Source organism: Oncorhynchus mykiss, chromosome 20 (assembly GCF_057628025.1).
Source record: "Oncorhynchus mykiss isolate SJ-2025 chromosome 20, ASM5762802v1, whole genome shotgun sequence".
Classification (NCBI taxonomy): Eukaryota; Metazoa; Chordata; class Actinopteri; order Salmoniformes; family Salmonidae; genus Oncorhynchus; species Oncorhynchus mykiss.
The window spans coordinates 12,501,693-12,529,305 of record NC_143041.1 but is presented as its reverse complement, the minus strand read 5'-3'; the positions used below and the strand labels follow the sequence as shown (position 1 = coordinate 12,529,305).

Sequence of the window (27,613 nt, the reverse complement as noted above, 5' to 3'; positions counted from 1 at the left end):
AGTTGAAGTCAGAAGTTTACATACACTTAGGTTGGAGTCATTAAAACTCGTTTTTCAGCCACTCCACAAATGTCTTGTTAACAAACAATACTTTTGCCAAGTCGGTTAGGACATCTACTTTGTGCATGACACAAGTAATTTTTCCAACAATTGTTTACAGACAGATTATTTCAGTGGGACAGAAGTTTACATGCACCAAGTTGACTGTGCCTTTAAACAGCTTGGACAATTCCAGAAAATTATGTCATGGCTTTAGGCTAATTGACATAATTTGAGTAAATTGAGGTGTACCTGTGGATGTATTTCAAGACCTACCTTCAAACTCAGTGCCTCTTTGCTTGACATCATGGGAAAATCAAAATAAATCAGCCGTCATACCACTCAGGAAGGAGATACATTCTGTCTCCTAGAGATGAACGTACTTTGGTGCGAAAAGTGCATATCATTCCCAGAACAACAGTAAAGGACCTTGTGAAGATGCTGGAGGAAACCGGTACAAAAGTATCTATATCCACAGTAAAACGAGTCCTATATCGACATAACATGAAAGGCCGCTCAGCAAGGAAGCACTGCTCTAAAACTGCCATAAAAAAAGCCTCACTACGGTTTGCAACTGCACATGGGGACAAAGATCATACTTTTTGGAGAAATGTCCTCTGGTCTGATGAAACAAAAATAGAACTGTTTGGCCATAATGACCATCGTTATGTTTGGAGGAAAAAGGGGGAGGCTTGCAAGACAGGGAACTCCATCTCATCCGTGAAGCACGGGGGTGGCAGCATCATGTTGTGGGGGTGCTTTGCTGCAGGAGGGACTGGTGCACTTCACAAAAGAGATGGCATCATGAGGCAGGGAACATTATGTGGATATATTGAAGCAACAACATCAGTCAGGAAGTTAATGCTTGGTCTTCCAAATGGGTCTTCCAAATGGACAATGACCCCAAGCATACTTCCAAAGTTGTGGCAAAATGGCTTAAGGACAACAAAGTCAAGGTATTGGAGTGGCCATCACAAAGCCCTGACCTCAATCCCATAGAAAAAGTGTGGGCAGAACTGAAAAAGCATTTACAAGGAGGCCTTCAAACCTGACTCAGTTACACCAGCTCTGTCAGGAGGAATGGGCCAAAATTCACCCAACTGATTGTGCGAAGCTTGTGGAAGGCTACCCAAAATGTTTGTCCCAAGTTAAACAATTTTAAGGCAATGCTACCAAATACTAATTGAGTGTATATAAACTTCTGACCCTGTCACGCCCTGACCTTAGAGATCCTTATTATTCTCTATGTTTGGTTAGGTCAGGGTGTGACTCGGGTGGGAAAATCTATGTTTTCTATTTCTTTGTGTTTTTGGCTGAGTATGGTTCCCAATCAGAGGCAGCTGTCTATCGTTGTCTCTGATTGGGGATCATATAAAAGTTGTCATTTTCCTTTTGGGTCTTGTGGGATCTTGTTTTCTGTAAAGTTTATTTTGCCTTACAGAACTGTGCGCTTTCGTTTTTGTCATTGTTATTTTGCTTTTGGTATCATCAATAAAAAGAACGATGTACGCCTGCCACGCTGCACCTTGGTCCGGTCATTCCACAAACGAGAGCCCTAACAGACCCACTGGGAATGTGATGAAAGAAATCAAAGCTGAAATAAATAATTCTCTCTGCTATTCTTTCATTTCACATTCTTAATATAAGGTGGTAATCCTAACTGACCTAAAACAGGGAAGTTTTATGAGGAATAAATGTCAGGAAATGTGAAAAACTGAGTTTAAATGTATTTGGCTAAGGAGTATGTAAACTTCCGACTTCAACTGTATATAGGGAACAGATCAGAGGGGTATTGGAAGCCTTTGTTTAGGCCTCTAGAAGTGCAAGTGATATAAAACACCTATTATTTTTTAATATGCTGTAATTTTCAAATGCCTACAGATACCTGCTTGCTCTAATCCCTTGTAATTACAGTAAAATACTGTAGAAATAATATTCTTACAGTTTATAGTCACTTTTACTGTATTGCACTGTGTTTCATTGCTCTGGCATGGATTTACCGTGAATATCTTAGTATTGTATTGGCACTATCCAGAAACCTTCAGACATACGTATATCATAAGATATCTTGTTGTAATTACAAATATTTTGAAGACCTGAACTACAACAACATTTGAAGTAACGGTTACAAAAAAAGTTTTACTTGCTATGACTGTGATATGTGTTTTCTTTCATCAACCTTGGTTGAATGCACTGACTAAGATGCTTACTTACGCGCCTGCTAAATGTCATATAAAAATGTAAACTTGCAAAGAGCACTGGGTAATATGTTGCTGCATGTGTAATTCTATTAATATTCTGTACATTTGATTACAGTAAAAATGTTGCTTCCGTAAAATGGATTACTGTAAAATGGATTACAGTAGCTGTACTGTACAATAAATTAGAATAACTTTCTGGCCAATAGCTATCAGTAAGTTACTGCACATTTTTACAGTAAATGTTTTACATTATCGATATGCACTTGTATACTGTTATCTGCAGGTTTGACAACACCTCATATAAATTGATTTAGACAAAGAGTGAGGAGAGTCAAAAAGAGAGAGAGTGAAGAGAAAGTAGATGAGAGAGTGATGGAAGTTTCAAGAGAAACAGAGAGAGAGGAGTTGGGGAGTTGCGGGGGGGGGGGGGGGGGGGGGGGGGGAAATTGAGAGTTCGACATGGTCCAGGCCCCTGTCAGCCAGGAAAGGTGAACATGCTCCATCTGCTCAGGACAGAGAGAGGGATGGAATGGGTCATATTGCCACAGGACAAGTCTCACGGCGTACCTATCAAATCAGAACAACAACTGTTTGGAAACAATATAATGACAAAGATATTATAAAGCAATAGTTGTTCTCTACAATAAGTTGGTTGTCTGGTTGTGTCATTTTTATGAGTGAAAACTGATAGAAAAATGCTAAAATCCTTCATTTATCCCCTCGAAAAATGGAGAAGCTGATTTCAATGCCAAGTCTTGGGGAGCAGCTCTTAAAAAATACATTTTATATGTTCAAACTGTCATTTCAGACATTCTTCTTGACAACCTTCATTCACACCTGAATCATCCTTGTCTTGGATCAGATCAGGCGATCTCAAAACCGACTTAAGGATTCAGGCAAAAAACAAATGTTGTTGAACCAAGATCGATTTAATTGTCCTCTCTCTCTCTCTCCCTCTCTCTCTCTCTCTCTCTCTCACACCATCCTCCCTCTCTCCCTCTGAGCCATCTCACCCCTGTAGGAGCCCAGAGGGCTTTAGTACCCCATCCCAACACTGACCACTCGGATTAATGGCTGTTTTGGCAACAAATGAGCTCATGGCTAATTGGCTGAGCTGATGTTTCCTGCTGAATGCTACCTGGTTCCATTGTGGCCGGCGTCATGGCTGGCCGCTTCCAGCCGAGGCTCAGGCTGGTAATTGAGCAGTCGTTTAACCGTGCAGTGGTGGGGAAGTTAGAGGAAGAACCTCAGCCTGTCATTTGGATAAAATGATAATGGAAGATAATGAAATGACAGCTTTTTAGTGTTGGAAGTGCATAATCCTTTCTTGAAAAAGTTAGAGAAACTGAATTGACCAGATCAGGGTTTACTTGTACATTTCTACAGTAAGGGGCGTAGAACTCTGCATACAGTATTCCTGTTTGTGGTAGGTGAAAGGATTTCCTTGGCAGCCGTGAAGTGTTACAGCTTGACGCACCGTTTACCCTGAGATCAAATCAAACGTTATTAGTCACATGCTTCGTAAACAACAGGTGGGGAGTAACAGTGCTTACTTACGGGCCCTTCCCAACAATGCAGAGAAAAAAAAGCGAAATAACAGAAAAGTTAAAAAACAAGTAACTTGCCTATATACAGTGGAGCAAAAAAGTATTTAGTCAGCCACAAATTGTGCAAGTTCTCCCACTTAAAAAGATGAGAGAGGCCTGTAATTTTCATCATAGATACACTTCAACTATGAGAAAAAGAAATCCAGAAAATCACATTGTAGGATTATTAATGAATTCATTTGCAAATTATGGTGGAAAATAAGTATTTGGTCACCTACAAACAAGCAATATTTCTGGCTCTCACAGACCTGTAACTTCTACTTTAAGAGGCTCCTCTGTCCTCCACTACCTGTATTAATGGCACCTGTTTGAACTTGTTATCAGTATAAAAGACACCTGTCCACAACCTCAAACAGTCACACTCCAAACTCCACTATGGCCAAGACCAAAGAGCTGTCAAAGGACACCAGAAACAAAATTGTAGACCTGCACCAGGCTGGGAAGACTGAATCTGCAATAGGTAAGCAGCTTTGTTTGAAGAAATCAACTGTGGGAGCAATTATTAGGAAATAGAAGACATACAAGACCACTGATAATCTCCCTCGATCTGGGGCTCCACGCAAGATCTCACCCCGTGGGGTCAAAATTATCACAAAAACGGTGAGCAAAAATCCCAGAACCACACGGGGGAACCTAGTGAATGACCTGCAGAGAGCTGGGACCAAAGTAACAAAGCCTACCATCAGTAACACACTACACCGCCAGGGACTCAAATCCTGCAGTGCCAGACGTGTCCCCCTGCTTAAGCCAGTACATGTCCAGGCCCGTCTGAAGTTTGCTAGAGAGCATTTGGATGATCCAGAAGAAGATTGGGAGAATGTCATATGGTCAGATGAAACCAAAATATAACTTTTTTGGTAAAAACAAAGGACAGAGGACAAAGAATGCTGAGTTGCGTCCAAAGAACACCATACCTACTGTGAAGCATGGGGGTGGAAACATCATGCTTTGGGGCTGTTTTTCTGCAAAGGGACCAGGACGACTGATCCGTGTAAAGGAAAGATTGAATGGGGCCATGTATCGTGAGATTTTGAGTGAAAACCTCCTTCCATCAGCAAGGGCATTGAAGATGAAACGTGGCTGGGTCTTTCAGCATGACAATGATCCCAAACACACCGCACGGGCAACGAAGGAGTGGCTTCGTAAGAAGCATTTCAAGGTCCTGGAGTGGCCTAGCCAGTCTCCAGATCTCAACCCCATAGACAATCTTTGGAGGGAGTTGAAAGTCTGTGTTGCCCAGCAACAGCCCCAAAACATCACTGCTCTAGAAGAGATCTGCATGTAGGAATGGGCCAAAATACCAGCAACAGTGTGTGAAAACCTTGTGAAGACTTACAGAAAACGTTTGACCTCTGTCATTGCCAACAAAGGGTATATAACAAAGTATTGAGATAAACTTTTGTTATTGACCAAATACTTATTTTCCACCATAATTTGCAAATAAATTCATTAAAAATCCTACAATGTGATTTTTTCCCTCATTTTGTCTGTCATAGTTGAAGTGTACCTATGATGAAAATTACAGGCCTCTCTCATCTTTTTAAGTGGGAGAACTTGCACAATTAGTGGCTGACTAAATACTTTTTTTGCCCCACTGTACATGGGGTACCAGTACCTTGTCGATGTGCAGGGCTATGAGGTAATTCAGGTAGATATGTACATATACGTAGGAAGAGAGTGACAGATAGTTAACAGTAGCAGCAGCGTATGTGATGAGTCAAAGTTACTGCAAAATCGGTCAATGCAGATAGTCCGGGTAACTATTTGCTTAACTATTTAGCAGTCTTATGGCTTGAGGTTCCTGTTGGTTCCATACTCGGTGTATTGTTACCACTTGCCGTACGGTAGCAGAGAGAATGGTCTATGACTCGGGTGGCTGAAGTCTTTTGACAATTTTTAGGGCTTTACTCTGACACCGCCTGTTACTGGGCCTTACTCACTACCCTCTGTAGCGCCTTGCATTCGGATGCTGAGCAGTTGCCATACCAAGCGGTGATGCAGCCAGTCAAGATGCTCTCAATGGTGCAGCTGTAGTACTTGTTGAGGACCATGCCAAATCTTTTCAGCCTTTAGAAGGATGAGGCATTGTTGTGCCCTTTTCACGACTGTGTTGGTATGTTTGGACCATGATAGATGCCTAGTGATTTGGACGCCGAGGAATTTGAACTTGAGCCCGTTGATGTGAATGGGGGCATGCTCGGCCCTCTGTTTCCTGTAGTCTAGCTCCTTTGTCTTGTTGAGGGAGAGGTTGTTGTCCTGGCACTACACTGCCAGGTCTCTGACCTCCCTATAGGCTGTCTCATCGTCATCGGTGATCAAGCCTACCAACTTCGTGTCGTCATTGCTTTAATGTTAGCAGAGGACTATTTTTGGTGGCAGTGTTTTCTGTGTGTTAGGTTAGTTAGAGTCAAGGGGTAGTGAAGGCTTGCTCTGGTCTTGGCACAGAGTTCTAAGTTCCATCAGAGCTGTTTCAGGAACAACATAACCTATAGATCCAGTTAGTGTTAGAAACCCATGTCTGGTGTGTTTGGGTACAGAGTGTTCCTACTGTACTCATGTTTAATAGAGGAGCTTATGGGTTCCCTGACAGTCCTCCTGTGTGGGTAACAATACCTCACCCTGGCTGGTCAACACACTTGCAAATATCAGAACAAGCAGCCTGTAAAAGACCAAAGGAAAGCTGTCAGGAATGGGTACTGCACTCATAAACTCAGCAAAAAAAGAAACGTCCCCTTTTCAGGACCCTGTCTTTCAAAGATCATTTGCAAAAATCCAAATAACCTCACAGATCTTCATTGTAAAGGGTTTAAACACTGTTTCCCATGGTTGTTCAATGAACCATAAACAATTAATGAACATGCGCCTGTGGAACGGTCGTTAAGACATTAACAGCTTACAGACGGTAGGCAATTAAGGTCACAGTTATGAACATTTAGGACACTAAAGAGGCCTTTCTACTGACTCTGAAAAACACCAAATGAAAGATGCCCAGAGTCCCTGCTCATCTGCGTGAACGTGCCTTAGGCATGCTGCAAGGAGGCATGAGGACTGCAGATGTGGCCAGGGCAATAAATTGCAATGTCCGTACTGTGTGACACCTAAGACAGTGCTACAGGGAGACAGGATGGAGAGCTGATCGTCCTCGCAGTGGCAGAACACGTGTAACAACACCTGCACAGGATTGGTACATCCGAACATCACACCTGCGGGACAGGTACAGGATGGCAACAACAACTGCCCAAGTTACACCAGGAATGCACAATCCCTCCATCAGTGCTCAGACTTTCCGCAATAGGCTGAGAGAGGCTGGACTGAGGGCTTGTAGGCCTGTAGGCCTCACCAGACATCACCGGCATCAATGTCGCCTATGGGCACAAACAAAAAGTGTTCTTCACTGACGAGTCACGGTTTTGTCTCAACAGGGGTGAGGGTCGGATTCTAGTTTATTGTCAAAGGCCTGTACTCGATGTAACGGGTCCGGAGTTGGAGGGTCCGTCATGGTCTGGGGCGGTGTGCCATCGGACTGAGCTTGTTGTCATTGCAGGTAATCTCAATGCTGTGCGTTACAGGGAAGACAGCCTCCTCCCTCATGTGGTACCCTTCCTGCAGGCTCATCCTGACATGACCCTCAAGCATGACAATTCCACCAGCCATACTACTAATTCTGTGCGTGATTTCCTGCAAGACAGGAATGTCAGTGTTCTGCCATGGCCAGCGAAGAGCCCGGATCTCAATCCCACCGTTTGGATCGGAGGGTGAGGTCTAGGGCCATTCCTCCCAGAAATATCCGGGAACTTGCAGGTGCCTTGGTGGATTAGTGGGGTAACATCTCACAGCAAGAATGGGCAAATCTGGTGCAATCCATGAGGAGGAGATGCACTGCAGTACTTAATGCAGCTGGTGGCCACACCAGATACTGACAGTTACTTTTTACCCCCCCTTTGTTCAGGGACACATTATTCCATTTCTGTTAGTCACATGTCTGTGGAACTTGTTCAGTTTATGTCCCAGTTGTTGAATCTTGTTATGTTCATACAAATATTTACACGTTAAGTTTGCTGAAAATAAACGCAGTTGACAGTGAGAGGACGTTTCTTTTTTTGCTGAGTTTCGAAAAAAATTGTTCAAAACGGGTTCTGCGGATGTCCCCATAGGATAACCCTTTTTGGTTCCAGGTAGAACTTTTTTGGGCTCCATGTAGATCCCTCTATGGAACGAAAATGGTTCTACCTGGAACCAAAAGGGTTCTACCTAGAACAGAAAAGGTTCCTCAAACAGTTCTCCTATAGAGACAGCCGACTAACCCTTTTAGGTTGTAGGTAGCACATTTTTTTCTAAGACTGTGAGATGGATGAGGGGATATGGATAATGCCATGAATTTTAAGGAGCACTTGAGATGGACACTTTTCAGTACCTTGTTCATCTCATGTCTTTTCTCAGTTCCTGTAATATTTAGGTGGAAGTCTGTCTGTCTGATGTTTATTAGCTATAATATTAGATGCAAATGGGAGTGTTGTTATTGCCTGATGTTCAGTCCCTGCGCTCTTATTAATTTGAACAGTATAATATTCTGTAAGACTGAGTGTTATGAGATAGTAAATGTCCAAGGCTGTCCCTGTTTTCATTGGCAGGTTTTCCTATCCAAATACATGTTGTCATCAGAATGGTTGAGAAAAATGCCATTGCTCTAATTCGCCGTAATTTCCCACTAAACTATTTAGTGGAGTTCTTATCACATGGGAAAGAGTATGTTTATACCAGATGACAGCAGGCCAACAATTTATCAATATTCCGTAGAAACGATTCTAAAACAATACTTACGAACGGAACTTTGAATGTTTGCACGCATAGAAAAGTGTGATATATCAAACAATCTTATGAGCGTCAAACACACACGGTAGTAGAAAACCATGGATAAATACCAATTGTTCTTAGCCTCAGTGCTCGCGACACCTGCTCGTCGAACATCTCATTCCAAAATCATGGGCATTAATATGGAGTTGGTCCCCGCTTTGCTGCTATAACAGCCTCCACTCCTCTGGGAAGGCTTTCCATTAGATGTTAGAACATAGCTGAGGAGACTTGCTTCCATTCACCCACAAGAGCATTAGTGATTTTGGGCACCGATGTTGGGTGATTAGGCCTGACTCGCAGTCGGCCTTCCAATTCATCCCAAAGGTGGGGTTGATTGGGTTGAGGTCAGGGCTCTGTGCAGGCCAGTCAATTTTTTCTGCACCAATCTTGACAAACCATTTCTGTATGGACCATTGTCATGCTGAAACAGGAAAGGTCCTTCCCCAAACTGTTGCTACAAATTTGGAAGCACAGAATCATCAGAATCGAATCTCTACACTCTGAGTCCCTGTTTTGTCACATAACCTGAAATTAGGCAAAGTATTATAATTTGATCAACCAGGAAATGGTGGAGCAATTCTTATATTTGCCACTTTAAGTGAATGGAAGCGTTTTCTGTTCACATAGTTGAACTAGTTTTGGGATGGTCCTTTTATGGCGATGTGGGTGCCGTCTGTTGCTCCATTCGTATTTTGAACCCTGATGCCAAAGAAACCTCTACAGACTTCAACCTTTTGTGTGATGGAAATTGTATGTAACTGGTCACATTGCTAATGATTACATCTAAAACATTGACTCATCGAGGCCTGTGAGATGCCCACTGAAAAGTACCTGTTGCCAAAAACAAGAGGGTGGACAGCACTTGGATGTGTACCGGAATAGCATGTGTGTGCCTTTCTAAAGTAGGTATTAAATCCTACAAGATTGGTTTTGTAAAACGATATCTGATGAGGCAATCTACTTTCTGCAAAACAGTCCCACCTGTCTCTAAAAACATGTTCTCTGCAACATGCAGCTTATGCCAAATCATTCAACAGAGCAAGATCAGCCATCTCTCGTTTGATTTCCCAGTATCTTATATAGTATTTCACACGTGCCTCCAATTTAACAAATTACTGCACTTTATATGGATTATTAGAATAACAAATGCACTGATGTGGTCAAATTATATGATACAGCCTTTCAAGATGTGTTGCGTGAATTTACAGTGAAATTTACAGTGGTGTGGCCACCACCTATTTACTCGTGTCTGACTTATCTCTGTACGCCAATAGACAATGTCATGGGAATTTTCCAGTGTGTGTGTGTGTTTGTCAGAAAATAGAAAATTCATCAGAAAATAGACATTCGGGTGACGCAGAATGTTGATCAGAATCACCAAGTACATTTACACATACATAATTGGACTTACTGATATGGTGCTGCTTGCAATAGACATGTAGAAACAGAGGAATTTACACACAGTTTACATACATCATATACAAAATTGATGAAATGTTTTGCTGCGTTCTACAAGTTAACTAACAAATACAGTAAACACACGAGCAGTAACCAAACACCGTGGCTGCCTCACTGGGCGACCAACGCCAACCATTTCTGATGTCTCTGTTCTGTTGTCCATTCTCTCTCTCTCTCTCTCTCTCTCTCTCTCTCTCTCTCTCTCTCTCTCTCTCTCTCCGTCTCTCTCCCCCTCTCTCTCTCTCTCTCTCTCTCTCTCTCTCTCTCTCTCTCTCTCTCTCTCTCTCTCCCTCTCTCCCTCTCTCCCTCTCTCTCTATCCCTCTCTCCCCCCCCTCTCTCTCTCTCTCTCTCTCTCTCTCTCTCTCTCTCTCTCTCTCTCTCTCTCTCTCTCTCTCTCTCTCTTTCTCCTGTCAGTCAAATAGACCGAGGGAGTGCGCGTGTATGCGTAGGTTAATGTGTACTTCCGTGTCTGTGTGCATTTGTGTGTGTGTGGAGCTGTCACTCCTCACGCAATTAAGTCCAACCACTTTTCAACAGACAGTCAGGTAGGTTTCTATCCTTCTGAGGCAGTCGGAAAAACTGGCAGAATACCCCGTGTTCTATTTTTGGAACCACCAGGTTGCATAACAAACAGAAACACTGGGTTCTGGATTTCTCAAATCAAGCCTTAGTCCAATAGCTGGACCGTGGCCATGACATGGCCCCCTCTCCCAGTGCCTGCTCGGATATATCGGTGTTGTTGCCGATGCCGGGATTGACATGAATTGTGCGAACATTCTGATCCTCTTATTGTCATGTGTTTACGGGCAGACTGGCTGATTACGTGGATGTTTACTTGGCAGCTTGTTGCCCCAGCAGAGGGAGGAAAATGTTTCCAACCATACCCATGTGATTCAAAGCCTCTGGACCGATGTGAGCTCTCATCTACTCTGACTTGTGTAACTGTTCTGGGTTATCAATCACTGTCTGATGTAAACGAACCGTCCACAATACAACAACAATATGATTGGTTCAGATCTCTAAAATACAAAAATAGCCCCTGTCCCTCCCTTGGAAGGAATAACCTTGATGATGATGATGATGATGATGATGATGCATCCAGCATAATGCTCCAAATATAATTGTACTAAATGAACATACATTTGAATGTGTTTGTGACAGATTTGAAGACACAACTCTGAGGCACGAATGTACGTAGGTGGAGAATGTCAAGCTACAACCTGTGAACAGGTAAGGCCCTTTTTTTGTAATAAAGCCAACAGCAACATTTCACCAAAATGACTGGAAGCCTTGTGCCTTTTATGGTTGAAATGTTGGTTTGAGGCCAAATATTATTTCACACTCAAAGTTGCTGGACACTGTTCAACTGGTGACTGAAATGTAAATGTAAACTAGTGAAAAGTTCAAATGCCTTTTATTAATTTGTCATATCTACGCTATAGTATAAAAACCGTCAGTGCTCTGGCACACATACACATGTCTGTGTCACTTTCATCAGGATTTATCCATGGGTTCAAATCTAGCCTCATTTCAAACCTTCAGAACAACCCATTCCCCCGTCAGTCAAAGTGATATTTGGCCCGTGTCAAAAAAGCTAGAGAGTGGAATATGAATCTGTGTGTGTGTGAGTGTGTGTTTGTCCCATGTGCGTGCGCGCCCATGCCTTACTGTGTGTGCGCGTGCATGCATTCACATGTGCATGTATGTGTGCGTGGCTGCCTGTTTGTCCCCTGTGAAAACAAGTGGAATATGAATAGCCCTCCTCTGTGTCATTCACACAGTTTCAGAACGTCATTGCAAACCGTTTCTCCTCGACTTAAAGTGCCAACTTACACCAAGTTCCCATTACATAAAATATTTATAGGGAATGTTTAACATCAAGTGTTTATTTTATTTCTAACACCAATCATTTTGCATGTTCAACCAAATAATGGAGTTGCTTGAGAACGTGACTAATGTCAATATGATATAACAGCAGCTCGTAGTATACGATTCCGTTTTAGTAGTTGTTTGACATTTTACTAAGTTGTGCTTTCTCTGACATGTCACAGACAAGCACATGAGGCCTTGTCCATGTCAGGGTTTCGCGGCAGCAGTCTTGTTTTCAAACCGCTTGGCGTCAGGAGAACTATAACATCTAACTAGCTAGAGTGAAACAGCCCTCTGCTTTTCGTACGTCTAGTTTTGTTTGCATTTTTTCTCATTCTATTTCCTGGAAAGATGCTTCGCTGTTAAGGTCAGACGGCATGCATTATGCACACACACACACACGCACACGCACACACACACACGCGCGCGCGCGCGCACACACACACACACACACAATACAATCAGGTGATAGGGCAGCTTAGTGTGTGTATCTTCATGTCTGTATTTTGTGCGTATCATGCTTCTTTATTATAGCCTGTGTATTAGAGCAGAATACTAGTGTTTTGGGGGGATCATGCTTCTTTATTATAGCCTGTGTATTAGAGCAGAATACTAGTGTTTTTGGGGATCATGGCTTCCATCAAGGCCTCTCCAGGACATGGAGATGTTCATGTGTTGTCCTAAAAGGAGATTAGCCCATGTGGCACTTCCTTTAGGTCTAAAGTCACCACAGAGGTCAATCTGAGGTCACACATCTCGTTTTAGTTCCCAGAGCTGTGATATAGTAATGGCGCTATATGAGCACACTGCAGCTGCAATGCATAGACATAGACTGGATTTCTATGCTGAATGATTTCTATCATGATGAGATATCTATTAATGACGAAGAAATGGTTGAAAACATCCAGCCATCTTAGTATCAAACACACTGAGAAAAGGAAGCTTGTGAACGTTAAAGAGCAATTGCCCTTAAACCAACTTGTCATTTAAAAAAAACCTATGTGGCATCGATATGAGTCAGAAACAGTAAATAGGATAATTTTGGTCATAAAGTCAGTGTCGTCCAAAACTGAGTTTGGTGAGGGTTGTGGTAGTGACTGCATCACAACATAAATGGTTGGGTTTGTTTCAATCCTGCACACATGCCCACAGCTGGCAGAACACAAGTAATCATCAATTCGAAGTGCAGCTGCACGCAACCCGATCGTAATGCCCATAGTAAATTTGGGTTGACTTTGAGTATCCCGATGGGGCTAGTTAGGGAGCATCGGTAAGTTCCACATTGTATGTATATGGGACAATATGTTACAATTCCAATAGCTAAAAATGTCAGTGACTTTAAAACCTCAAACCAACTTTAAATTGTAAAAATTAACATTTTTAAAGAATTTAATGAGAACTAAAGGTGAAACATTGTCTAATTTACATTGTGTAATTTATTGACGGTCCCTAACTAACCCCGGAGATAGGCTATCCAAGTGAAACTAATTTTTCCAAGGGCAGACACCAACCGGTTGAAGCTAATTGGCAAAATAATTTGTCTAACTCTTCACACCTGCAAACACAAACACGAGACACCCACATCAAACCACACCCCCGAAACCACGTTTGAATTCAGTAATGGCCACTGGCATTTCTTAATGAACCAAATCTAAAACGAGGCCAAACCAGGAAGTTCAGCCTCCCTTTAAAGGTTGTGTCTGATAATTTTGAAGAATCTTAATATACTCCCAAAGAGAAGGGAAGTGCCTTGTTGTTTGGGAAAATCTTTTTTCTTCCGAGGTTCATAAAAACGTCAGTAAAGCTGGTCAGAACTCTCCTTGTCTTGACAAGAGTTACTGTGAAAAGCTTTCTGGTCTGAGTTCAGAGTCATATCTGAGATGCTGGAAAGAGATTGACTTGTTGACCATTTCATAGGAGAAATATAGGTGCATATAAATAGGAATGATTTGTGGCCTTGCATGAGCTCCTGCGTGGAGAACAGGTCTTTATTTAGGATTAACGATGAAAGCCTAGGCTCCACTCAACGCAAGCTAAGTAAATATCTGGAACATTTTTGTTCCAGGGAAATACATTATCTATAGCCTACCAGTCACACACATGCACAGAGATACAATACATGTTATAGTTATGATGTTACAGGCAATACAAAATGAGGATCTTGGGCACTGCACATATATTAGGAATCTAAAGAGAAGTTAAATTTTTCCGACCCATGTAATTTACTGGTTCATCTCCCGTCTCTAACCTGTTGCTCTATGAACTCTTGTCTATGGAAAAGATACAAGATGTGGATCCTCATAAACATGTGTTATAGCAGGGTAATGAAGATCAGGTGGAAGAGGAAAGCTTTGTACTGTAGAAGACAGTAGAGTTGGATGCGGGTTCTCTCCATAAATTATCCCCAGAGGGGGAAGTCATGGGAGTTCAGAAGAGGAGAGAACAGGGAGTTAGAGCACAGAAACACCTGGAGAGAAGAGAGAGGAGACTGCACTACACACAGTCTGTGTAGTCTAAGTTGTGGTGTTAATTGTCATAGATTAAGTTAGGACTAGTCTACTTGCTGGATGTATCGGTTGGTAGGCTATACCTAAAGATCAATTGATTGTATGAACCGTTTTTTTCATCAGTTTGTACATTGTCTGTCTATACAGTCTATACAGTTTGTTCCCCTGCTAGTGAAAGTGATGGACTACATTTAGATTCAAAATCACAATCAGATGTGCAGTAAAGCAGTAAGTGATGTCACGTTTCATGACCTTTGATTTAGCTCCCACCATGACCTCTGACCTCTAACCTGCAGCATTTGACCTTGTCGCTATGACCCTCACTTAACTGGACCACATGGATGAAAGGGGGTTTCCACAGTCTCTTGTTTATGGATAATCTCTTCATTTTTCAACTTTCCCCTTTAAAGTGACAAGCTCTTAGGTCCAGATAACAAAAGGTGAAAGGGCTTTGTCATTAAATAGGCTATTTGGCATAGAATCTGTCAATTTCCCCCTTCTTTTAAAAAAAATCTGTCCACGCCTCTGAATGATCTTCGTGCGTCTGGGGGTGTCTGGGTGAAACACTGCCCACCCACGAGGCCCTGCGGGTGGGGAGAATCTGGGGCTGTTGTCTCCCCTCTGGATCTTTTAGTGTTCCCCATGTAAACAGCCTCCCTTACAGGCCCAGAGACATGGAAAACTGACTGTTATTATTACAGCAGATGACAAACCCATTCACTTCTGAAGAACTTCAAATTTAGATTGTGAATACTCTCTCTCTTTTCCTCTCTTTCCCTCTCTCTGTACAACGCTGAATTATTAGGAGGATTATGAATAACTTTTCAGCAGTGGAAAAAGGGAGTCATGGCCAAAACAGAGTCATCATCATTGAAGTAGAGCACAGCCTGAGAAGACCAGACAAAGGTGTACCGGTCGCCCTGTCTGTCTGTGTGCTTCGCTTCGGTTCAACGGATGCTCTACTGTCGCTACAACAACCGGACAGTTGACTAATTTTCATGGAATCTCCTCCAGTTTCCTGTTAATAAACGGTCATTGCATTGTGTAAGTGTTATTGCTTTACCTAACATTGTGGACTTGTTTGCCGTCTCGATAACGGGTAGCACCTTCGGTTAGTTGAGGTGTTCTTGGAGGAACCTTTAATGGTTAATTGTAGCAACAGGTTCCTGGAGGAACCCTAGAGTGAAGGCTTGGCTTTAAGATATGTATTTTTTTGGCCTCCCGTTAGAGTAAATGTTATTCCTGTTCATCTGTTGTATTGTTATCACATGTTGAACCCTTACTGTTTTTTAGCTTCAAAGAGGCTAACAGAGGTGTATGAGTTCTTCAAGAGCCTATGCAAATCCCAAAGTTTGAATAATTACCACTTTACTACTACACAGTATGTAATCAGCCATGTTAATATTACATTAGAATATGTAATATGCATAAATATTCAAGGAAAGTTTTACCCTAGTACACCACAAACTTAACATGATGAACAGGAATGACATTTACGCTAACGGGTGGCCAAAAATAACTATCTGAAAGCCACGCCCTCAATCTAAAATATTGTAGAGGTCTGCCACCTCTACAATATACTATTAAAAAGGTTCAAAATGGAATCCCTCCCATCACCATAAGGTTCCAGTTTGAACTGGGGTTACTTGAAGACCCTATTTCAGAGGGTTTCCTCAAGGAACCTTTTTTTTGGTACTTTTAACCCTTTTTCTCCCCTGTTAATTACAGTCTTGTCCCATTGCTGCAACTCCCATATGGAAGCTTCTTGACATACTGCTCGCTTTATCTGAAAGCCAGCAGCAACATTGTGTCTGAGGAAACACTGTCCAGCTGCCGACCGAAGTCAGCTTGCAGGCGCCCAACACGGCACAAGGAGTCGCTAAAGGTCGATGGGACAAGGACATTCCGGCCGGTCAAACCCTCCCTTAACCGGGATGACACTGGGCCAATTGTGCGCTGCCTCATGGGTCTCCCGGTCACGGCCGGCTGTGACACAGCCTGGGATCAAACCCGGGTCTGTAGTGACGCCTCAAGCACAGCAATGCAGTGCTTCAGACCGCTGCGCCACGCGGTTGGCTCAAGGAACCTTTTTGAACTGGAAATAAAATAAAATTGTATTTGTCACATGCGTCATAAACAACAGGTTTAGACTAACAGTGAAATGCTTTCTTACTGGCCCTTCCCAACAATACGGAGAGAAAAAAATGTAACTAATATAAAACATAAAAAATAATAACACTAGAAATAAATGCACAATGAGTAATGATTACTTTCATTGGGGTTCTTAAGACAAAGCTACAGTGCAGTCCTTCCTCATAGGGGTCTCCTGCTAGTACACACATGCGCGCACACACACACACACACACACACACACACACACACACACACACACACACACACATATATACACGTATACACACATACACACACTCTTCCTCCCTTCTACCACAGTATTTACCCACCAAAGATAAATGATCATACCATTAACGAGGTCAATACAGGTATTTAATGTATTCTGTACAGTAGATCCTGTTCAGAAGTTAACAGACAGTTTGACATGGTTCCCACGACAGAGGTCGTCTCTCTGTTGCAGTGGGCGTTCCTTGCCACTGCTCTTTATTTTAGACCCAAAGCTCATGGGAAAGCTATTTCTATCTTCTGTCCTCCCAGGCTCAGAAAACAGCTAGTGCCTGTGCTTTATTAACAGGTGCAATGTGACCAAGGCCCAACGATGTGTTTGTGATTCTCAGCAACGAAATAATCATTTTATTTGGGTTGTGTTTTTCAAAAATGACTCTCCTAATATAAATACTGACATCATATAACATTTGAATAACACACCACGTTTGTTTGCTTCTTTGGAAATTAAAATTGTAAGTAATCCTCACTCATTAAACACACACATCAAAAGAGATATTGCTAATCTTATAAACATACATTGATAGGACGCTGACCTTTTGTATATTCTTTGTAAACTGCCAGACTAAACAGAGCGAGAGGGAGAGAGAGAGGGTGATGGGTATTGAGGAGAGTGAATAAGAGTGTGAGAGGTGGGAGACATGTAGAAACGTCAGTAAAGGAAGTGTTTAGGGACAGTGGTGTGGGTGTGTAAGAGAGACACTTCAGAAAGTATTCATACCCCTTGACAAATTCCACATTTTGTTGTTACAAATATTTGAACCCATCCGCACACAACTACCCCATAATGACAAGTGAAAACATGTTTTTCAAACTTTTTGCTAATTTATTGAAAATGAAGTACAGAAAATCGAATTTGCTTAAGTATTCACACCCCTGAGTCAATACATGTTAGAATCAACTTTTGCAGCGATTAGAGCCGTGAGTCTTTCTGGGTAAGTATCTAAGAGCTTTGCACATTATTCTGTTTAAAAATCTTCAAGCTCTGTCAAGTTGGTTGTTGATCATTGCTAGACAACCATTTTCAAGCCTTGCCAAATTGGAACATTCAATGTTGCCTTGGTAAGCAAATACTTGGTCTTGTGTTTTCGGTTATTGTCCTGCTTAAATGTGAATTTGTCTCCCAGTGTCTGTTGGAAAGCAGACTGAACCTGGTTTTTCAGTAGGATTTTGCCTGTGCTTAGCTCTATTCCATTTCCTTTTTATCCTAAAATACTCACTAGTACTTTTTGATGACAAGCATATCCATAACATGATGCAGCCACCACCATGCTTGAAAATATGAAGAGTGGGAGTCAGTGATGTGTTGTTTTGGATTTGCCCCTAACATTTCTTTGCCTTATTATTTTGCAGTTTTACTTTAGTGCCTTATTGCAAACAGAATGTGTGTTTTAGAATATGTGTATTCTATACAGGCTTCCTTCTTTTAACTCTGTCATTTAGGTTAGTATTGTGGAGTAATTGCATTGTCTGTAACTGTTTTAGAGTCACAATTGGCTTCATGGTGAAATCTCTGAGCGATTTCCTTCCTTTCCGCCAGTTGGAGATGATTCCACTGAGTTAGGAAGGACGCCTGTATTAATACACCATCCAAAGTGTACTTAATAATTTCACCTTTCTCAGAGGGATAGTCAGTTTCTGCTTTTTTAAAATTTGGACTCATATACCAATAGGTGCCCTTCTTTGCGAGGCATTGGAAAACCTCCCTGGTCTTTGTGATTGAATCTGTGTTTGAAATTCACCGCTCGACTGAGGAAACTTACAGATAATTGTATGTGTGGCGTACAGAGATGAAGTAGCCATTTATAAATCATGTTAAACACTATTACAGAGCACACAGAGTGAGTCCATGCAACTTATTATGTGACTTGTTAAGCAAATTTGTACTTCTAAACGTACCTACTGTATGCTTGCCATAACAAATGGGTTGAATTGACTCATTTGTAAAAATGTCTAAAGACATAATTCCACCATTATGGTGTGTAGACCAGTAACACAACATCTCAATGGAATCCATTTGAAATGCAAGCTGTAACACAACATCTCAATGGAATCCATTTTAAATGCAGGCTGTAACACAACATCTCAATGGAATCCATTTGAAATGCAGGCTGTAACACAACATCTCAATGGAATCCATTGTAAATGCAGGCTGTAACACAACATCTCAATGGAATCCATTGTAAATGCAGGCTGTAACACAACATGTCAATGGAATCCATTTTAAATGCAGGCTGTAACACAACATCTCAATGGAATCCATTTTAAATGCAGGCTGTAACACAACATCTCAATGGAATCCATTTGAAATGCAGGCTGTAACACAACATCTCAATGGAATCCATTGTAAATGCAGGCTGTAACACAACATCTCAATGGAATCCATTGTAAATGCAGGCTGTAACACAACATGTCAATGGAATCCATTTTAAATGCAGGCTGTAACACAACAAAATGTGGAAAAAGTCCAGGGTTGTGAATACTTGCTGAAGGCACTGTACCTGTATATAGAGAAAGAGATGGAGATGATAGAAAAAGAGAGAGAGAGAGAGAGTGAGATCTCTGGGAGTAGGGTGACCCTTGTGACTGTCCCTGCCCCTTTCTTTGTGTTTCCCACACAGTCTGACATGGCGAGGTCTAAATCCACGCTAGCACTTTCTCATACAGGGCTCCCTCCCGCCTTAATACACGTCGTCTGTGACTTACGATTCATAGCTCAGTGAAGGGCTCTGTGTTTGCTTATGATATTACTAAACTAGACGTGGCACATTCACCAAACTCTGAAAGGTCAATCAAAGCAAGGAGGAAATAGAGTTACTTCCCTTCTGACTGAAACAAAGGGTGGATGTGCCGAACATTTCGCTTTCAGATATGACTAGTTATTGGTTGATTGATCAGTAATCGATATTGATACAGTTATCGATATTGATGCTATTATATTGTTACTAATATAATACATCACTCTCAGATAAATATAGGAGCATATATGTTGTTAATTTGCACTCTGAACATATACAATGTACATATACAGTACACATATGTAGAGTATAGGCAATTTGTCATAACTTTAAGCATTTTGTTTGTTAGCAGATCATTCCCACAGTCATAAACACCCCAATACATGTTACATGTGGCGATGGCGATCGTGAGGAGCGATGGCAATTCTTGAACAGGTTCCTGAACGTGTTTTCATCCACTCACTATTAGCATTGTCACATCCATCTTGTACGACAACTGAGAACCACAGTCAAGTCAATCTATTTTGTCTATCTATTTAGTGAAGACAGGCAGGATGACGTACACCATCTTATGCATTAAGGGCCTGCTACACCGGATGCGTAGCTTTTCGTAGTATGAGATGCTCCTATTCATTTCAATGGAAGCACCAGGTTTGCGAGAGGCTCGCCCTGCTTGAGCGAACAATTATGCTTTGATTCTATTTTCAAGATTTCAATAAGTAGCTCACACCCTGAGAAACGCTGCAGGTTGGTGGCACCTTTAATTGGGGAAGACGGGCTCATAGTAATGGCTGGATCGGCAGAAATGGAATGGTATTGAACTCATCAAACACATGGTTTTCATTTGTTTAATTCCATTCACCAGCCTCCTGTGCTGACAGCAATAGGATAAAGTGGCAAAAAGTGACAATTCCAGTATAGCAGCAAAAAAAAAGAAACTGCTTTCTCTGCGCCTTGATGTAATCCTATGTAACAGACAATCAGGGCAGTTTGTGCCCTGGCATTCTAGCATTGGTATCTTGGCATGTTGGCAATGTCCCCATCCTGTGGGTCGGTCTGGGTCTCTTTGTCCCTCAGGACGTCCAGAGAACGCTGGTCTGCCTTGTTTCCCATCTGATGGTCCACAAACAGACCCAAACAAACACGGCGACGGGCCGGGTACCGCAGCAGAACAGCCAATAGCCAGAGAGGATCCCTACAGCTGCTGCTAAGTACATCAGGGTCTCTTACTACAGGCTGGCTGGCTGGATGGAATCTACACACACACACACACAAGGACACACACACAGTCTTTCTATGGGATTTCCCCTCAGTCCAGTCCAGCGAACCTTCCCCCCTTCCTCCCCATACCCCCTATGGCCTCTTGTTTTGGACTGGTCCCAGAGGCATTTTGTTTAGGTTTTTTTTAGGGTCGCCACTCAATCCCATAGTGAGAGACTCTCCTCTACTGTAGCTCTGCCGTCAACCAATAGAAGCATGTAAACAGACAGTGTGACGGGTCACATGGAGTGAGTTGTTGAACGGCAGATAGATTTAAGGGGACGATATTTAACGAGGTGATTCATGTGTCCCTAGTCTCTTGTACCCCTATGACCCATTCTCTTGATGGGAACAGGACGATGGGATTTCCCATACTACAACTGTCTATGGGATAAGATAAGGGAATACTAATGTCCCTTATCAACCTCAATCTTTTCTAGTCTCGATACTTCACCCCCGTGTCTCATTTGTGTGGCCCTGTTAGGCTTGTTATATATGATCTCTCGTGAATTATATAATATGAACGTTCAACAGTACAGTAACCCCAGCACAGTCAGATTACGGGATAGGTCTATATGTCTGTGTTTTGCAGGCCATAGCTGGAACGGTTCGGCATAGCTTCAGAGCCTCTGTGACTCATACATCAACATCAGAATCAGACAACTTTGCCACGCAGCAAATTGTAGCACAAATCACAGCAGCGTGTCATTAGTGCAAATCAGTGGTTAACCACTGGGTCCAAGGGACTCCTCTAAGCACACACACACACACACACACACACACACACACACACACACACAGGAACCCTTCACAGTGTTTCTGGTCCAACTAGACTCCTGAAGAGGGGAGAGAGAGGGAAAGAGCGAGAAAAAACAGCTAGCTGAGAGAGAGGAAGGTATGTGGGTACAGGAACACGGTGTGATTCCTCTCTCTGCTCCCTGACTCCTACTCTGCTCCAGCCCTACTGGCTCCCTTGCTCTGTGGCTCTGTGTCTCCGGGGATCTGGGGATGGGAGTAGAGTGGGATATGGGATACACTGTTCCCAACCCAGGATCCGGGGCAGGAAACCTCCCCTGCATTTCTTGGCCATCCTGGCCGATCCGTGTGTCTGGCATGGAGGCCCCCTCCATCCTCCCCACCTCCATTCCTCCATATCTGGCCCCCATCCTCTCATCTGTGTCAGAAAACACGTCTAGTCTTTGTCGTCGGGTCCTGACCTGACCAGTGTTTTCCCTCCTCAAGCATGGAGACAGTGATTAGACCAAGAAGAGATGGAAAGGGAGGAAAGATACAGAAAAGAAAGAAGGAGAGAAATCCTAACATTCTCATCAGTCTAGGATAGCTTGCAGGAGATGGCCAATCTTAACTTTCTTTCGGAACAGAGTGCTGCTCTCCCTTGCCTGATGGTCAGTCAGTCCCCACAAGAAAGCTGTGTAGAACACTCTAGATAACATATGAATGATCTTACTGAAGAGCAAAGAGGGGATTTCTGTTCTTTAAGTCAGTTAAGTACTTATTTTCAATGATGGCTTAGGGGCAGAACGACCTTGTCAGTTCGGGGATTTGAACTTGCAACCTTTCGGTTACTAGTCCAACACTCTAACCACTAGGCTACGCTGCCACCCCATCCCCATGTGAACTTGAGCAGTGTCATACTCACCCAGTAGAGGACAGGAGATACAGTAGAGGTCACAGTGATAGTAACATACAGTATGTGCTCCCACTCAAATGCATTCAGGTCAGAGTCAGATCCACTTATTTGTTTGACCAAATGTCCTCATAAAACTCAATCTTGGTAACTAACTCACTGAAAACCCATAGGATTACTTTGAACGTTGTTGAAACCTTTTTTTCTCACTTATTTGCGGCCGTTGTAATGAGTTTCAAGTGCGAGACAAGTTGTTAAATCAAACACAATTGCCTGAACTTTGGATATCTACATCTCTGGTTAGAATGAATTAAATGTATACTTCATTCATTTTATTTGAGGTAGGCAACATTTACGAGCGGGTTCAATCTCCTAATTGAGTTAAGAACACCTATGTGAGAATGTTATTCATTGACGACAGCTCAGCTTTCAACACAATAGTGCCCTCAAAGCTCATCACTAAGGTAAGGACCCTGGGGTTAAACACCTCCCTCTGCAACTGGATCCTGGACTTTCTGACTGGCCGCCCCCAGGTGGTAAGGGTAGGTAACAATACATCCACCACGCTGATCCTCAACACAGGGGCCCCTCAGGGGTGCGTGCTCAGTCCCCTCCTGTACTCCCTGTTCACTCATGACTGCATGGCCAGGCACGACTCCAACACCATCATTAAGTTTACCGATGACACAACAATGGTAGGCCTGATCAACGACGAGACAGCCTATAGGGAGGAAGTCAGAGACCTGTTTGTGTGGTTTCCAGGACAAACACCTCTCCCTCAACATGATCAAGACAAAGGAGATGATTGTGAACTACAGGAAAAGGAGGACCGAGCACTCCCCCATTCTTATTGACAGGGCTGTAGTGGAACAAGTTGAGAGCTTCAAGTTCCTTGGTGTTCACATCATCAACAAACTATCATGGTCCAAAAACACTAAGACAGTCGTGAAGAGGGCACGACAAAGCCTATTCCCCATCAGGAGACTGAAAAGATTTGGCACGGGTCCTCAGATCCTCAAAAGGTTCTACAGCTGCACCATTGAGAGCATCCTGACTGGTTGCATCACTGCCTGGTATGGCAACTGCTTGGCCTCCGACCGCAAGGCACTACAGAGGGTAGTGCGTACGGCCCAGTACATCACTGGGGCCAAGCTTCCTGCCATCCAGGAACTCTATATCAGGCGGTTTCAGAGGAAGGCCCTAAAAATGGTCAAATACTCCAGCCACCCTAGCCATAGACTGTTCTCTCTGCTATCATATGGCAATCGTTACTGGAGCGCCAAGTCAAGGTCCAAAATACTTCTTAACAGCTTCTACCCCCAAGCCATATGACTCCCGAACTGCTAATCAAAGGGCTACCCAGACCCCTCTTTTACGCTGCTACTCTCTGTTTATTATCTATGCATAGTCACTTTAACTCTACCTACATGTACATATTACCTCAATTACCTCAACTAACCGGTGCCCCTGCATATTGACTCTGTACCGGTACCCCTCTGTTTTGAGAATGACACAAATATTAATTTCCACAAAGTTTGCTGCTTCAGTGTATTTAGATATTTTTGTCAGATGTTACTATGGAATACTGAAGTATAATTACGAGCATTTCATAAGTGTCAAAGGCTTTAATTGACAATTGCATGAAGTTGATGCAAAGAGTAAATATTTGCAGTGTTGACCCTTCTTTTTCAAGACCTCTGCAATCCACCCTGGCATGCTGTCAATTAACTTCTGATGGCAGTCCATTCTTACATAATCAATGCTTGGAGTTTGTCAAAATCTGTTTTTGTTTGTCCACCCACCTCTTGAGGATTGACCACAAGTTCTCAATGGGAGTAAGGTCTGGGGAGTTTCCTGGCCATGGACCCAAAATATCGATGTTTTGTTCCCTGAGCCACTTAGTTTTGCCTTATGGCAAGGTGCTCCATCATGCTGGAAAAGGCATTGTTCATCACCAAACTGTTCCTGGATGGTTGGGAGAAGTTGCTCTCGGAGGATGTGTACCATTCTTTATTCATAGCTGTGTTTTTATTTATTTATTTTTTATTTCACCTTTATTTAACCAGGTAGGCAAGTTGAGAACAAGTTCTCATTTACAATTGCGAAAAGCAAAATTGTGAGTGAGCCCACTCCCTTGAATGAGAAGCAACCCCACACATGAATGGTCTCAGGATGCTTTACTGTTGGCATGACACAGGACTGATGGTAGCGCTCACCTTGTCTTCTCCGGACAAGCTTTTTTTCCGGATGCCCCAAACAATCGGAAAGGGGATCCATCAGAGAAAATGACTGTACCCCAGTCCTCAGCAGTTCAATCCCTGTACCTTTTGCAGAATATCCGTCTGTCCCTGATGTTTTTCCTGGAGAGTAGTGGCTTCTTGGCTGCCCTTCTTGACACCAGGCCATCCTCCAAAAGTCTTCGACTTCACTGTGCGTGCAGATGCACTCACACCTGTCTGCTGCCATTCCTGAGCAAGCTCTGTACTGGTGGTGGCCCGATCCTGCAGCTGAATCAACTTTAGGAGACGGTCCTGGCGCTTGCTGGACTTTCTTGGGCACCCTGAAGCCTTCTTCACAACAATTGAACCGCTCTCCTTGAAGTTCTTGATGATCCGATAAATGGTTGATTTAGGTGCAATCTTACTGGCAGCAATATTCTTGCCTGTGAAGCCCTTTTTGTGCAAAGCAATGATGACGGCACGGGTTTCCTTGCAGGTAACCATGGTTGACAGAGGAAGAACAAGGATTCCAAGCACCACCCTCCTTTTGAAGCTTCCAGTCTGTTATTCAAACTCAATCAGCATGACAGAGTGATCTCCAGCCTTGTCCTCGTCAACACTCACACCTGTGTTAACGAGAGAATCACTGACATGATTTCAGCTGGTAATTTTGTGGCAGGGCTGAAATCCAGTGGAAATGTTTTTGGGGGATTCAGTTCATTTGCATGGCAAATAGGGACTTTGCAATGAATTGCAATTAATCTGATCACTCTTCATAACATTCTGGAGTATATGCAAATTGCCATCATTCAAACTGAGGCAGCAGACTTTGTGAAAATGTATATTTGTGTCATTCTCAAAACGTTTGGCCACAACTGTATATAGTCTCACTTGTTATTTTACTCCTGCTGCTGCTGTTTAATTATTTGATACTTTTATTTTCTATTTTTAATTTTTACTTATCTATTTTTTTACCAAACACTTTTTTTTTCTTAAGTTAAAGCATTGTTGGTTAAGGGCTTGTAAGTAAGAATTTCACTGAAAGGTCTACACCTGTTGTATTCGGCACTTGTGACAAACAAAATGTCATTTCATTTCACTTGAGTAGTTTGTCCCGGCCGCAACTCCGGTAACATTGAATAATTTCTAGCCTTCATAAAGTCTAGGCTTTGACTTCCTCGTAGGCAGCCAAAGTACAGTACTCCAGCCTCTTTATGTTTTGAGACCCACACAAGTCGACAGTTATAGTCACATGTAGAGCAACGCAAGCGGACTAGTCACATCCGCTGGAAACAGTACCTTCTAGTACCTATTGCCTTTTACATTATTGACACTGACGTAAGGAATGTAGAATGACTAAACCTAGCTAGAGGTTGTGGTCTAAGGACATAACAAGGCCTGAGGAATGGGTAGGGAAATGAAAGGAGAGGTTAGGTACAGGGAGAGGACTGGAGAATTTTAGTAGAGGGTTGGGGAGAGAGCCTGGGAGGAATCGAGGGGAAAGAGCCATGGGGGGGGGGGGGTAATGCCTGGAGGGAGAGAACCTGAAGGGGAGAGTGAGTAGAAGATCTAGGGGGGAAAACCAGGGAAAATAGTGGGGAAATCCGTGGGAAAGGGGGAGAGCCAGGAGAGAAAAGAACAGGGGGAGAGAACCTGAGGGGGGTGTCTGTCTGTGGAGAATCCTCGGGGGCACGGTGCGGATTAGAGAGGACAACTCTGGCTGAAAGCCGCGGAGCGTGTGCAGCATAATTGAATTTCACGCTCGCTGCCTCCTTCTGAAGTTGTGTAGCAAAGCAGTCATTTGAAAAGAAAGCTATTAGTCAGAGGCTCTGCCAGGCCCCGGCCTGCCGCGCTCTGCCCGTTATAGGAAATCAGGGATTACTGCGGCAACAGCCATCACCGTGCTCCTTCAAAACATAGTCGTTGTGACGAGTGAAGGGAGCGAAGGGACAAGCAACCGTGTGGAGAAATAATAATATACATGGGTTTCCTGTATTCTATAGCCATGATAAACATACAGAACTAAATACTATCTCCTTTGAGCAATTTATTTTGTCGTATTTGATTCCTTCTCTCTGTCCTTGGGATGAAGGTTGAAGGTTAAGGTCTTAATTGTGTTCTGCATGCTATGTTTACATGTCAAAAGAGGGAGCTTCGAGCCAAGTCTCAAAACCCCCAAAAAAGTAAACACACACGCGTACATTATTGCACACAGAGCAATGTTAATAAAGAGAAAGTACTGCCTAATCTGCTCGGCTTTAAATGCCTCATGCTGGATTCTTGGCGTTAGATGAGTAGACTTCGAGATTTATTCTCTGAATCGGAGTAGACCTTTGCACGTATCATATCCATATCCTTCGATCTTCTTTAATCCAACGAGAAGCCAGCTCCATTTAGATTATGTGAGATACTGTCACAATAATCTGTAGATATATGTATGTCTTTATTTAAATATTCCCTCTGGAAGGTGAGTGGGCCTACAGTATATTGAGAACATGATTTTGATGATATTTTCATGATGATGGTGATTATGTTATATGTATATATGTTATATGGAATATGCCCGATGGCACTATTGTGAAACACGAATCATCGGTCGATTCCTTGCTCTTATGGTGCTCAAACATAGTTCGTCAGGAAGTTATCAACAAAATAGAAAACACATAAACCTTAGTTAATTGATGTCTGGTGGTCAGGAGGCCCATTAACATTCCAGAACATTCCAGAACAAATAACGTAAACTATGCAACTGAATAATCATTAACAATTCTCTGCTGTCATTTTTGTGCTCAAT

General features: G+C 42.8%; 1 protein-coding gene across 4 annotated transcripts in view; it reads left to right on the top strand.

Annotated features, from left to right (window-relative positions):
- myocd (myocardin) overlaps nt 1–27,613 on the top strand; it is a 140,301-nt gene that overhangs the window by 16,666 nt on the left and 96,022 nt on the right. For all 4 annotated transcript variants that reach the window (XM_036955694.2, XM_036955695.2, XM_036955692.2 and 1 more), the window contains exon 3: nt 11,322–11,390. The gene's annotated coding sequence lies outside the window, so the exon portion shown is untranslated. The remainder of the gene's footprint in view (nt 1–11,321; nt 11,391–27,613) is intronic.